Source organism: Amblyomma mixtum, chromosome 3 (genome assembly GCF_055824585.1).
Source record: "Amblyomma mixtum isolate Tamu chromosome 3, ASM5582458v1, whole genome shotgun sequence".
NCBI lineage: Eukaryota > Metazoa > Arthropoda > Arachnida > Ixodida > Ixodidae > Amblyomma > Amblyomma mixtum.
In genome coordinates, this window is record NC_143014.1 from 124,306,952 (window position 1) to 124,321,802 (window position 14,851).

The window sequence follows — 14,851 nt, forward strand, 5'->3', positions numbered from 1 at the left end:
GCTTGACACATAGGTTTACTATACAGTGCTTGAAGTCTGGCTCCATCAAAGGGGTGTCTCTAGTGAATCAGGCACAGCTGAAGAGAGAAGTGAAGAGGGAGAGAGAGAAAGCGACTGACGACCTGCTTTACACATCGTTCTGTACAAAAGGGAGAAATCACTTTTAAAGGTGGTTGTTTGCTCATTTTATGACACATACCTGAAACAAATGATCCCCATGCTCTGTCAATGTGCTCATTGTTATTGTGTGTTGTTGTTGCTCAGCCTTGGAGCTGAGCAGCCAGCTCTGGACTGAGTGACGGTGTGAGGGCATGGGTTTCCCTTCTTCCAACCTTTGTGTACTGCTGCCGACTTTGTATTTTCCTCAGTCTAAAATTTTAGAAAACATGTTGATGATTGATTCCTACTAAAAATCGCAATGAAATTTTCAAAACGATAGAGAAGAAATGTTCCAATCACCTCTGACAAGAACACTAAAAAATGATTGCCTGCTTCGGATACATGCAATCTGTACATTCTAGTATGGGGGGGGGGGGCGGAAGTGTCTCAGATTTTTTGTCAGTACTGGTGGGTAATCTGAGAGCCCCCCCTGAGACCCCCTGACTTCAAGCCCTAGGTGTACACATACACTGCTTCTCAATACTGATCAGGTGCCTTTGATTGCTACTTTGATAGATCAGAATTTTTGAAGCCTACTTTGCTTTCAAGCCTGCTTTCTAGTATGGCCAGTACGTTAATGGCCAGAAGTGCTGTGAATGTGGCTTTCACCTTCGCTAGAAAGACACTGCCCTCCTGATATACCCAACATCAGTTGGCTCTGTTGTGTTGGTTATTGAAGTACCCACAGCTTTGGACACTATTTTCCAGTAGTTAATGACACCTGGTGATCATGGCATCCTTTTTAGAATATCTTGAGGTGTTATTGCAGTGCATTTAGGAGAATCCTCCAAGAATGAGTGGAACTCAGGTGGGAATAATTACCATTAACATCCACTTCAGTGGAGCCATGCAGCTGCTGCAAGTAAACTGTGCAACTTTGTTCTTAGTTCAAAAATTACCCTAGCCTGTGGCCTGTTGTATTTACTTGTGTAATGGGTGCGCTCGCATAATGAATACTTCCCCTACTTTGGCTATCACAAAGTAAAATTTTTTTTTCCGCACACAAGAAATGCACCCCTTTATTTTGGAGTGCAGTCTGCTGCTGGTGATACTTATGGCTAGTAGCTAAGCACCCTTTTTTTGAATGCTGAAAAAAAGTATGCAAGTCAAGACTACTGTACATCACCCTGTGGGAAAAGCATGCAGTAAAAAGAATGTTCGACTAGGAATCAGAGAACCAAAAGAAACCTTGCTTGGTCACAAAGGGTTTCTCTGTTTGATCTGCCATATTAAGGATTGTAGCAACTTGTTGAAGTTGTGTTTAATCCTGGAAGTTGTAGAAACCATGTGAAAATTTTGCTGAAAGCTGTGCTAGACTGAACTCTACTTGTGCTCTCTTGGAGAGCACTATGAGATGGTATGCAAGTTATGCAGATGGCTTTAAGATAAACGTCACATCGGCTATGCTCTTAACCACAAAAACAGTGCTGGAGATGAGTCTTGTTTTATTTAGTTCGTGAATTGTTCCTCATCAAGTATTCATTCCACCAGCTTACTTTTTTCATTTTTACAGCTTCAAATTTTTTGTGACTATTTTACCCCACATAGTGAATGCACACCAAAAGTTTTCTGGAATTTTTTGTGAAGAAAAAGAAAACTGTTCATTATACAGGTAAATGCAGTAAACACTGCTGCACAAAAGCATCTTGTGTACTATATTAGTTAACTGGGACAACTAGTAAGGTCATACTGACCTACAACAGGGGTTCCCAACCTGTGGAGCCTTCGGTAACCTCCACCTGGTTTAAAACAGTGCTGAAAAACCCCACATGTCTCAGCTTTTGTCCCTTTGTGCCTGACTTGCATGCATAAAAGAGCGTACAGGTGTAGAGCCCCACAAAAAGTGGCCAATTTCAACAGTAATGCCTTGCTGTATATAAAACAGTAAGCCATATAAGCACTTACTTTGTGGTTGCTCACAAAATAAAGTGTGTGCAGGAAAGGTAGGGGTTGAAGCAAGCATGAATTTAGGGGCTCAAGGAACCGTAAAAGTGCTCCAGGGAACCCAAAGGTTCTGCAGAACTCAGTTTGGAAAGCACTGTTATATAATCACAGCAAAACCAGTGAGTTCATAGGAAGGATTTCAAACAGAAGGCTAATTACCAATAACTCCAGCCTGGGCAAACATCTTCCCTGCTTTAAGTGGTTGCTTAAATGAGCCTCTCCTTGTCAACCTCAAGACGCCCTCGTTAGCTTAGCCAGAAGACCAACTGTACTATTGTGGCAGTGGTCTAATAGCCTCATACGGACAGCGTTGAAATTTGGACTGGTGCTAAAGGATTAATGTAGAAGAATCACAGTATATACAACATCGGAAATGGTGAATAAAGTATACTTTTGCTATGTATTGTCCACTTTCTGTTCCCACAGCTGATTTCAAGCTCTTAAATGGGCTAAATTTTATATTACTGATTGCAGGTTGTGGTACTTTTGGTGCAGCTTTGCACACACTACTTTAAAGGTTCGTTCATAAACAATGGTCACACTGAAACGTCCAAGTGCTCATGCGCAACTTAATATCATACTTTAAACAAGCTTAGGGAGTCAGTCTAAAACCAGTGTCCCATTTATTATGCCGAATCTTCGAAATTTTAATGTATCAGAGAAGCTTTCTTTGAATGAGCTTAAATGTGCATTTTAATCTTGCTGTACAAAGACTGCCACACACCCGGACAATTTGTAACATACAGTATGCTTATAAACCTTGATCCCGTAGCTGCTGCGAAATTTTTGTTCGTATTTAACAAGCTTCTCAACATCGATGTTGTTTGTAAGTAATGGAAGGCAGATAAGTTTTAAAAAATTAGTGAGTTCCAGTTGGGATTAAAGGACCCAAACCAAATTTAGTCCACAAAGAAACTATGTGATAACACCACATTTTCACAAAATATTGTCGCATATCATGATACAGTATGCAGTTATTGTTATTTTTTGTGAAGTATACAGTGAATTTAAACGGCCATAACTGAACAAGAATGACAATGCTAAATGATGGGATGGTAATTTCCTGGAAGAAAAAGTGGTAGGGGTCTAATGTAATTAAACTGAGTACACGTGCAAAAACAGGGGACACGTAAGCTCCGCCTTAAGGGCTTTAGTGGGTTAATGCCCATATACGCAGAATTAGTCATCCTCCACTTAACATTCATAGATCGTGGCGAGTCCTAATACCACTACCAGCGCAGTGGCGCAGCGGTTAAGCAATGCGCTACTGCACTGCAAGTAGCTGTTTCTATCATAGCCACCGGTCGGAATTGTGTGATCCATGTTGCTATTCTTGAGCAACCTCTCATGACCGATCATTAATTTAACTGCCACCTGTCACTGTGGTCAGTTTGCTCGCAATCTGGTGGGCAGGTTGTGATGATGCCACAAGGTTACGTGACTTAGGTGGTGTGGTGCCTTATTCCCATTAGCTACAGCTGACGTGACGCTGCTCTAAACTTACCCGAGTTTCCTCCCATTGGCTGCAGCTTGCATAACACTCCTCTGAATTAACCCGAGCTTACCCCAAGCTAACCTAAGGTTAGTTCGAAGCACAGGACAAGACAAGACAAGATTTTTGCTCAGGATTGATGCGTTTGGAATAGTGTTTTCGTACTAAAAATATTTTTTGAGAGCTCCAGCTATGCCAGCCCCCTAAAATGCGACTGTATAGCACTTGGCGTGTCACTGCACCCCTGAAATGTGTGGCAATGAGCTCTTAATACAACACCTTGAAGCTAGTGGAGAGTCGTAGAAAGAGAACACAGTTGCTTGTCTCAATTGAAACGTTAATTGCACAAGTATGCTGAGGGGGGGTGTACAGCACATTCATTTTAGTGAGAAACAGTCTATTTATCTAAGCAGCCATCAAAAGCCAGCAGCAGCAGCAACACTGCTATTAGCTGCCTTCATGAGCGCTTTTATTTCATAGTTTAATCTAGAAGCATGATGTACAGAACAGGCTGATGCAGATTGATGGTCGCTGTTTTGCTCACCCTGCTTTTCCCACGTAACTTTGTCATTGTCTTTCTCTTCGCTAGTATTTGTCTTTGCTGTGCAACGAAAATGCACACTGCATAACTGTTTCAGGCAAGCACATTTTCTTTTAAATTCCTTTGAATACTTTTTTACGGCGAATGCTGTTATAGCTTTAGTTTAGCCATATATCTGTGCATTATATAAATGAAGTGGGCGCAAAACTTAGACAAGGATCGAGAAGTCCTTGAACCTAGAAAGTTTTGCACCCACTTCATTTATATCATGCAAAGCCACCTTGCCTGACAGCACGATCCTGTGATCCGTGCATTCTCCCATGAAATTTACAATGACAGCTGTCAGACTTTAGTTACTAAGTTATTTAGCTTATTTAAATGCCACCACGTGTCAACCAAGGCAGGTGGCAAAGTGGAGAGAGAGTGTGGAAGTCGGGGGGGAGGTTGCCCAGGAGGCGATCGTGGCCATGTTTATTAGACGGCTTCTGAAGAAGACATTGTGGTAGAGTGGCGGCGGCAGTGTCCGGCCGAGGCTGAGGTCCAAGCGTTCTCCCTAGCGCGTGCTCACTGCTTCGTCTTCCTTGCGCATGCTGAAATGGTGGCACTACAAGAGAAATCCCCCTCTTCACGTTTAGAGAAATGGAGGGAGAGCGAAAGCCAAGAGGGAAGAGGTAGAGGGTGAGAGGCAATGGGTGGCCAGATCAGATATCACTGATTCTCATTAGCATGGCTAGATTTGCAGTGCAGGGCTAAGTGGCTAAACCAAAGCTATAACAGCTTTAGCTGATTCATGCATCAAGCCAGAAAGCCTAGATCTACATATATTTTTTCTTTTCGGGTCTTTTTTGACCTTTTGTACTTGCTACTTTAGAAAAAGCTTCATTATTGCTGTCTTCCTTTATATGTGCCATATCTGTCTTAGTCTCTTTAGTCTCTCTCGAATTTTTATTCCATCTGCTAGCAGGCGATCATAGTCTTCTTTATCAAGACTCAGTACACTAGCGCCGATCTTATCACAACCACCAAATGGGTGTACATGGATCTAGCACTGTTTCAATTAAGAGGAGTGATCAATTAATAAAGGCACCTAATCCCCTGAACACAACAAGGTGTGTAAAAGCATTCTACTGCAGAGAATAAATCTCTGGCGCGGCACAGCTTATCAAGCTCTATGTAGTTCAAAAATAATGTGTAATTGCAAGTGGGTGTGCATGGATCCTATCACCATTTCAATTAAGAGGAGTGATTAATTAATACAGGCAGCTAATCCCTTGAACAAAGTATGTAAAAGCATTCTACTGCAGAGAATTTATTTTCTGTTGCGCAACTTATCAAGCACCATGTAGTTGAAAAATAACCTGTAACTGCATGCTGTAGCGAATGTGATATGCAAGTGAATACCTCTCTCACAATGCAGTCTGATGTACTATCGCACCGCAGCTGCTCTAAAAGAATGACAAAAAAGAGCTATTACCAAATAATTTTTTATAATGCCACCTCTAGTTAGAATGACAAAAAACTTCTTGTTGCTTATAAATTTCTGCAAGAAACAAGCAATAATGCCTCCACAGACATCTTAGAAAAAAACCATAGGAGAAATCCTCCAGAAGGGTGCGTTACTGCAAGTATGGCTGTGAAGGAAGCCATTTAGCACTGAAATCAAGTATGTACATATATGTATATATATTTTTGGGCTTAGTCAATGGGTTATTATAGTGTAATTGTTCTATCGCTAAAAGAAACTTGATTAGAAAGCAGAAGAAAAACATGCCACCGGTGGGAACCGAACCCACGGCCTCCGAATTTCGTGTGCGGTGTTTTACCAGCTGAGCTATGGCAGCGGTTTTGGTCCAATCTTCTGCTTTTGGAGGCAGTTAAGTTGTGTCTTAACCTTGAGAGAGTTCAGCGCCATCCTCTTTCATAGCAGTGGACGTACGTCCTGTATTACTGTGTACTTGCGTCACATGGAACACGGCCACAAATTTTGGGTATAATGTAAGTATTTTTTTTGTTTTGTTTTTGAGGAAAGGAATTGTGGCGCTGTATCTGTCTCACATAGGTATCTCGGTGGACACCTGAACCGTGCCGCAAGGGGAGGGAGGATGGTGGGAGTGAAAGAAGAAAGACGGAAAGAGGTGCCGTATAGTGGAGGTCTCCAGAGTAATTTCGACCACCTGAGGATCCTTACTGATATCGCACAGCACACGGGCGCCTTTAGCATTCCGCCTCCATCGAAACATGGCCGTCACGGTAGGGTTTGAACCCGGGTACTGCGTCTCGGTAGACTAGCATCTTAGGGCTGTTGTACGATCGCTTTTTTGGGCAGATTCCGCTGCATGCTGACCGCACGCTTTCAGCCTCCGCCCGGGCATGGGTTGGAAAGGCATTGATTGTACGATCACTTTGCTGCTTGCAGATGAGCTGGATGGTTCGAGCATTTCAACTGGCGCTCCTGGCAGTGCCTCCCATCTAATCGCCTGTGGCGGTATAGACGTGTTTGTAGCGAAACACGCAGATATCTTGCAGTAGAAATCACGTATTCGAGACATAACCGTTGTGTCAACGCTTCTTTTGCTGCAGGACTTTTTTCGAAGGTACAATCATGGCCGGCTGTGATGGCACGGATCTCAAACTAATTTGTGACAAAAGTTTGCAACATTGAAGGTTAGTCCGATCATCTGAAGTGATGTCATGGGAAACGATACATATTTCGATCATTTCTACCCAAGAGACTGAAAAACACGTCACATCACCATCGATTATACTCCTCCTTGTTCGACGATACGTTCTCACAATGGTCTGCGATTTCTACCCCAAAATAACAGAATGCTGCCCGCTCTGAAAGTTATGCTGCCCAGACGACTTCAGAATGACACGATTCTTACTGCGAATTCTTGATCAGGCCAGGCTGCAGTATAGGCTGCTAACAACTGTCCGCAATTACAATTGGGATAATCACATTTTTTAAACAGGTAAGATTACATGCTTAAAATTTTTATTCAGTTATTAAAAATAGCACACTGCAGTGTTTTTGCATTGCTGAGAGAAAAAGAAATAATTGCACTTGCAGCCTTTCCCAAGCATTTGCCTGGTCACTGTAATATGTAAATGGCCTTCTGCACGGCTCCCTATACTGTTACTGCAAAAGACATGCTATTTGATGTGTGTGTGTGTGTGTGTGCATGTCTGAATTGTGCATGCATTAAACATTCACACTTTAGAAAAACACTGCTGTCAAACACAAATGCTAATGCACATGAGAAATTATGATGTTTCCAACTACTTGGAAGGGGTAAAATCAGTTGTAATCAAAGCATTTCTGCATTTCACAGAACAGTGACAATACAACAATAGTGATTTGTTTTTGTCATGTTGTTCAGGCCATTATTAAAGCCAAAATAGAAACAGCACTGTGTGGCAGTAAAGGGGCTTAGATGTGCATCACTGGGCTAAAGTGCATGGCTTTGCTCTGCATGGTGACAGTGGGACATCAAGCTGCGCTTTAGCATTCCTTCCTGAGCTCATGTTGCAGTGGAACAAGTCAGAAATCAGCATTAAGAACAAGTATGGGAAGTTCTCTCTGTGCAACTCCAAAGCATTCTTAAATGTCGCTGTGAATGCAAAACAAAGTGGGTGCCTTTGTGTTGCATAAAAGTCTATATTAATGCCATTCTCATTAATATAAATATAATGAGATGTCGGTGCCAGTAAACTGGATTACAGGCAGAGTAAATGCAAGAACCAATTTGGAGGGTTTACATGGCAACAGCTCCTGGCTTAGGCTGAGAAAGAATACTTGTATAGTCAGGGAAACAGGATACGATGGCCATATTATCTGGTTATCTTGAGCAAACACTAACATCTCAAGCAGAATTTGCAAAATTGGATTTCCAATATGGGAGCTAAGATGTCGCACAATAAAATTTAAAAATAAGCCATTTAAATATGTGACAGGCATATATGCATATGTTCTCTGATACAGCTTTAAAGCAACATTTAAAGTTATTTTCATTCAACAGTAAAATGTATAATGGCTGAAGGTAAGGTGACCAGTTTCCAAGATAGCAAGCAAAAGTGAACACTGCTGACTGTTAATTGATGTTCATACCACTTAACATATGCTGAATTTTAGAGTGCTATTAAATGGTAACTATCAACATCTTCAGCAAAATATAACTATTTCACTGCCAATCTGCTTTCAAAGAAAGAAATTAACTGAGGCATTGAGAGGCATCAGAAATTTGGAAAAATCCAATTTGAAGTTAGGGCAAAGAATGCTGAAGAAAAACAGGAAAGCAGTGGTGGCTTTTGTCGTTTCTGGCGTCTCTTTGCTGCTACTTGAAGTTGACGGCTTTTGTGTTAAAGGGACACTGAGGAGAAATTGAAGTTGGCTTGTATCGACAGAATACCAGCTCCTGATTACAAAAATGCCACTCATACTGACAATAAAGCTCTTGTAACATAGAAAGGCGCAAGAACCAAAATACAACTTAGCAAACCACAAACCTCCCATATATAGATGTCCAGATTAAGTCTGAACGTCTATGTACCAAACCAAAATCTCTCAGATGTCTTATCTACCAACCTTTTTTCGTGGAAAAGCTGGAGACGTACCCATGACATTATATCTGCCTTAACCTAGACTCCTCGTAGATATTACTTGTCACGTCCTGGGTATGTAAGTGAGATATATAATTTAAGAATTCCATATTTTTCAATCGTTCGATATTTCGTGTTGCCTTACTGCATTTAAAGTTGGAAATCGCTGTTGACTACAAATTGGAGGCATGACCAGTGCTGTCTGTGTTTTTGTGTTTTTTCGTGCTCGCTTCACGGCAACATTATCCTACCTAGAAAGAAGAAAAATACAGGAAGTAGTAAACACAAATCTGAATGCACATGCATCAGGTTTCTGACTCAACTGTACGCAGTTGGTTTGAAATGCCAGTCACTTTGGTCAGGATTCGCATTGTTATTTCATTACTATTCTTACATTCAATTTATACCTTGTGCTACAGCCTGCAAGCTATCTCAACCACAGTGAAAAGTGAGGACACACTAAAAAACTTTTTTGTTATTCAGCAGCCAGGACTATATAATAACCATTTTTTCTTATTAAGCATGTTTTATTCAACTTATCCAACTATTTAAAGTACAAAAATTGGTTCAGTTCAATTTTTGGGAGTTATTTTTTCTCAAAAATGTGCTAAATCTGCTAATCGCGCTAGCAATGATAACTAACTATTGGAATGCTGAACTGAGGAAAGCTTAGGCATTTGTGTAGCTGAATGTGTGACCTCATATTTCTTGAGAATAAACTTCTTGAGTCCCGCTTTTTATCATCATGTCCACTGCAGGCCAAAAATTTCTCCAGTTAACCCTGTGCCAGCGGCGGCCCCCTTATCCCAGCAAACTTCCGAACCTCATCTGCCCACCTGCCCTGATCCTCTCTGCTGTGCTTGCATTCTCTCTGAATCCAGCCCGTTACCCTAATGATCATTGGTTATCTTGCCTTCATGCTACATGCGCTGCCCATATGCCTGTTCTGTGCCGCGGACAGGCGGCGGCGGGGAAAGCACGGTGAATTGTCTACGCCGCCATCGCGTTGTAGCTCGTATCGTATTTTATCAATTAATAGTGCAAACTGCACATGGCGATTGAAGCTGTGAAAAAAGTAATATGCTACAATTTAAAAATTATTAACTTATTTTTCGTGGCACAGCAAGCCTGCTACTAAGTACAAAAAAGAGACGATACAAAATATGTGTCAGTTTCGCACACTCCGCACGAGGCTAGGTTCGGCCATGGCGGCAGTGGTAGAGCGCACGGCGTGTGCGATTTCTCATCGTGTCCCGTGGGAACGTTGTGTTTGAAGAACCTCGACACAGAATTATTTATTCCCATATTATTGCTGGTGAGATTGTTCAACAGTTCTTTCCTTGATGGAGCTGAAGGAAGACAGTTTGCTTGCTTTTACTACTCGGTGAAGTGGACCCATCAGTACGAATTAGGACTACAAGTCATTTTCACCTGCTGGAATCGTGACCTTTCCTGGTACGTACTCAGTCTCAGTCTACTCATTGAAGTGTATTTTATGCTATTTTTGCGTTTGTAATGAAAAAATTCTAACGCATTTATCGGCACGTTATATTTTTACGTTCACTCGTTTGGCTGTTTTGCCAAACTCGCTGTGTATTGAAACAAAGGCTGGTGATGTATGCAACTGGCCTCTACTACCGAAATGTGGGCATGCATTCGGATGGTGTGCCGAAGTGTGTGTGCAAGCTCACTCCGCTCAGCATGACTGCCTTTTAGTGCTGCCAGGGCAACCATTGACGCTTCATAGACTTGCGTCAGTAAAAATGGCGTAAATTACTGGGCTTGTTTGTTGTGGTTGCTGCGCTATTCTCTTGTCACCTATAAAAGTGAACAATTATGCTTTCTTTTGCAGCAACCCTGACTTATTGGGCTCTGCAGAAGAGTATTGATGCCACCGCAGCTGTAAACCTATACGATTATGCTCAACGAGAAGATTCAGTGAAAGCACCGAGCGCAATAAAATACTGACGCACTCGGAAGTCATCTGCAGTGTTTTGGGCTCCCGTGATGGCCATGTACTCGCTTACTCAACTGTATTTGAGCTAGCTGGAGTGCTTGGACGTCCCGACGACTCAAAAGGGAAGTCTGTGGCTGGGATGCAGTAGGTCTCCGTTCAATCTGCAATTGTAACAGGTGTCAGCTGCATCTCGTATTGCAACTGGTTCCAGTCGCAACTGGTTTAAGGAACAAATTTCCAGTTGCAACAACTGGAAATGTGTCCCTTAAAACAGTTGGACTGGAACCAGTTAGAAATTTTCACCTGGGTATTGATCTATGTATAGTCATTCTCTTTATATAGACGTCTACACTACGTAGACTGGGCGTACTTACATGTTCACACATATCTGATAAATGTCGAGCTTGATGTCTGCAGTACGTACTTATAACGTGGACTGGACCCCAATTTTCATGTTTTAGGTACGTAGATTTTTCGTAAACGGTACTAAAATGGATGTCTAGTGGAGGTGTCTAATGTCCAGCGTAAATATCTCGCCGATGTCGATGTGACGTTTTATGGTTTACTGGGAGGTATCGCCGCCACAGGCCAAACTCGCAAGTACAAGCGTGATGACGTCATAGGACAAAACAGTGTTGCTAGAACCAATGTTCTAGCAACACTCACGAATCACTGAGGTGCAGCCAGTGCATGCACAAATCTCCTTGATGTCGCCAGATGGCGCCACGTACCCGGCAGCTACGCGCGCGCTTGCAGCATCGGGACCAATGAGCATCTGCTCACCGGACGTAGGCGGGCTCACGGTATTCCGCTAACGATAACAAGGTACACGGTATGCTAAAGGTGTCTATTTGCGAGAACTTCATTGACGACTTCGAGAGCGGGATCCATCGTAATGCTGGCAAAACACCGGTGCAAACGTAAACGAAGCGACGGCCGCAGTAGCCGATAGATGCCTTCAATGTGCGGCCGGCAGTAGCTTTCTTTTCGGCTGCTGCTAGGCCGCACTGCTGGCTGCCAGAAATCACGGAGTCTGCGTTACGTCATGTGCACGTCATGTTTCACGTCACTTCGTCCTGTGTTGTCATAAGAGAATCCCAAGTTTGAATCAGAGCGGCGGGAAAAACTTTTTCACTTTGAATCCAAATTTCTTAGAAATAAATGCATCTCTCGCTGCCGGCCAAGTGGTAATAAAGCCATGAAATGCCGAACTATCGGATTTTGTTTTTAAAAAAATATTAATAGAGCTCTCCTCACTGTCCCTTTAAGATGAACCAACAACCCTGTTAACACTATCCTGAATATACAAAAGTCACATGCATAAGTATGCATTTGTAGCATTCCTACTGAGCCACGCTATCTAGTCGATGTCTTGCTTAGCTGAAGAAACGATAACAAAAAAGCACCAAGGAAAGCCTGACACAGGTAGGTACAATAATGCATGCTTAACTATTCAGTGCACGAGTTTAGCTGGCTAGACCTAGCTTACGCAGTATGCAAGTTAGCCTAAATGCAACTGTATACTGTCCAACAAAATTGCGTAAATCTGCCCCGATATCACTCGAAATAGATTGTGACGAAAGTTCTTACGCGTAAGAGAGCATTGTATTGGTTTGCTGAGCTGAGCAAGCGACTAAGCACTTCATTAGAACAATTTAATTTAGCATTTATTATGCCTAAACAGTACTAAATGATAATACACGAGAGGTGAGCTCACATGATATGCCAAGTAAGAACTTGAGTTTGTAATTTACTATTAAGAAGTAATTAACCATTAGCATCCAAGCACAGCTATACAGCTACATAGGAAAGCTTTGTAGCTTCTCTTTGTAGCCTTATGGCTTCACTTGGGTTGATGCTAATGGGTAATTTCTCCCTTATCACAAATCTTCGCCTTGGGAGATTCACCTAAATCAGTGGATGAACATCATCATTTACTGCATGGATTTCTGCGCTGACCAGTTCAAAGGACGAGAGGTTAGCCCTGTGGAAGGCCATTCTAGCCTTCTGTGGCAAAAACTAAAATGAATCTTGAAATGCAGTGGCATGAGCTAACTGAGGCACAACAGTGCTTGTGCAGCTGGTGCAGAAGGAACTATGAGTCGAAACAGATTAGTTGGTTATGCGACGGTAAACAGTTAAAAAACCTGCAGTTTCTTCACGCATGAAAAAATTTGATGATTCACCTTTAGTGCTGTTACACTGGAGCTTCAAAAATAATCTGAAAGAAAGAGAATAAAACAAGCGGCTCAGGACTGAACTCATTCCAGGATTCTAGTTCAGTTAGATTTGCGCCATGTGCCATTAGAATACTGATGCCATACAGGGGATTGGAACGCAAGTAGCTTGGAAGACGGTGATACTAAAGGTCTTCCCAATATTTTTTTTTGTTTTTCATCAAGACTCATTATGCCCAACCTGCTCCGTGAACAGTTTTGATCTCATAAGCTGCTGCCTCACTTTTTTTTTGTGCGTTACATCAACTGAAATGCTCATCAAAAACAATTGAGTTGGCACATATTATCCCAGTAAACCATCAAACGTCACATGGACATCAGTGAGATATTTACAATGTACATTAGACACCTTCACCAGACATCCATTTTAGTACCTTTTGCCAAAAATCTATGTACCTACAACACTAAAATTTGTGTCCAGTCCGTGGTATAATACATAGTGCAGGCATCCAGCTGGACATTAACCAGATATTTGTGCATGGTGTAAGGACACCCAGTCTACGTAGTCTAGACATCTATATAATGAGAATATGACTATACATAGACCAATAATTTGTCTTAAATACTGCAGTTGTAATAATTGAAAAATTCTGCATTACAAAAATTATTGACGTCCTCGTCCTACTGTTCGTTGGGCCATCTCTTGCCTAGAGGCTTCCGCTATAGCATTTTATGATAATGCCAACATAACGCTAATAGCGTTATGTTGCAAGAGCATTATAATGCAAATAGCATTATGTTCACAATGCCAGCAGCCTCTCACGGGAAGAAATGCCCAAGGGGCAGTGGGATGAAGACCTTATATTTTTGCAAGCACGTAAAGCATGGATGCTTGCAACCCATGCTTCATGCAATTACGCATGGTTTATGAAGAAATGCAATTGCGTTCTTTCCTTGAACCATGCAGGCTTTGTTATTTCAACTATGATGTTATTGACTGAAGTTTTTTTTAAAAACATCCTGGCTGAAATAAATGTGGGCAGCACATGTAACGTGAAGGCAAGCTAACCGATTATCATTAAGGGTAGTGGGCTTGATTCAGAGAAAAAGCAACCACAGCAGAGAGGATCAGGTCAAGTGGGCAGATGAGGTTCTCAAGTTTGCTGGTATAGGAGGTATTCACATGACGTCATCCGCAAGGGGCGCTAGCGGCCGGTGCGGCATTCGCCATGTTGGTGGTCGCGCGCGCGGCGGCCGCAGCCAGCCACAGCGTTGAATAGCTGGTGATGGGTGAAATGTGAGTGTATTTCGCGTCTCGCCGCACGTAATTTCTGTCCGACCCGTGCCGCCGCGTCACTGAGTGAATACTGCGTGAACTGTGCGAAGCAGAAAAGAGCGGGCACGCTCAGAAGGTTCTACTTTGTGAAAAGGTCGACCCCCCGTAGGAATGCGGAGGCACCGGCATGGTGTGCGACGTATACAAGACTGCTGCCGCGCGTTGAATTCACCGGTATCGAGGCCCACCTTGTGCACGGCTTAAGTTTGCTGGCAGGCCAAGGAATTAAAGGATATAAACCTATGAGAGGGTGCAATTACTTGACAAGCGGGTGAGTCTAAGAGCCGTGCTGTGGGTGCCGACGTCCGCGGTACCGACGGCCGAAGTGCCGTTTTTGAAGAGGTGAGTAATTCGAAGGGTCTGTTCACTTAGCTGTAGCTTAACTTGTCATCTCTACCTGATGAAAGTGACGTGTTACAACTGAATCTAGCGGAATGGCTGTACACTGCGTTGCTGCGAAAACGGTGTTGTGCATACGAAGCAGCGCTACGTAGCTACAATCAAAACTGCAAAACATTCTCGCTGTGTCTGCCGTTCGTGCTGCGAGCGCATGGCAGTATTTGTTTGGCCGTTCTGTCGGGTAAATAAGGCAGCTATGACGCTTTGCCTTTCTGCTGAAAGACCGTACGTCTGAGAAGCGTCAGCA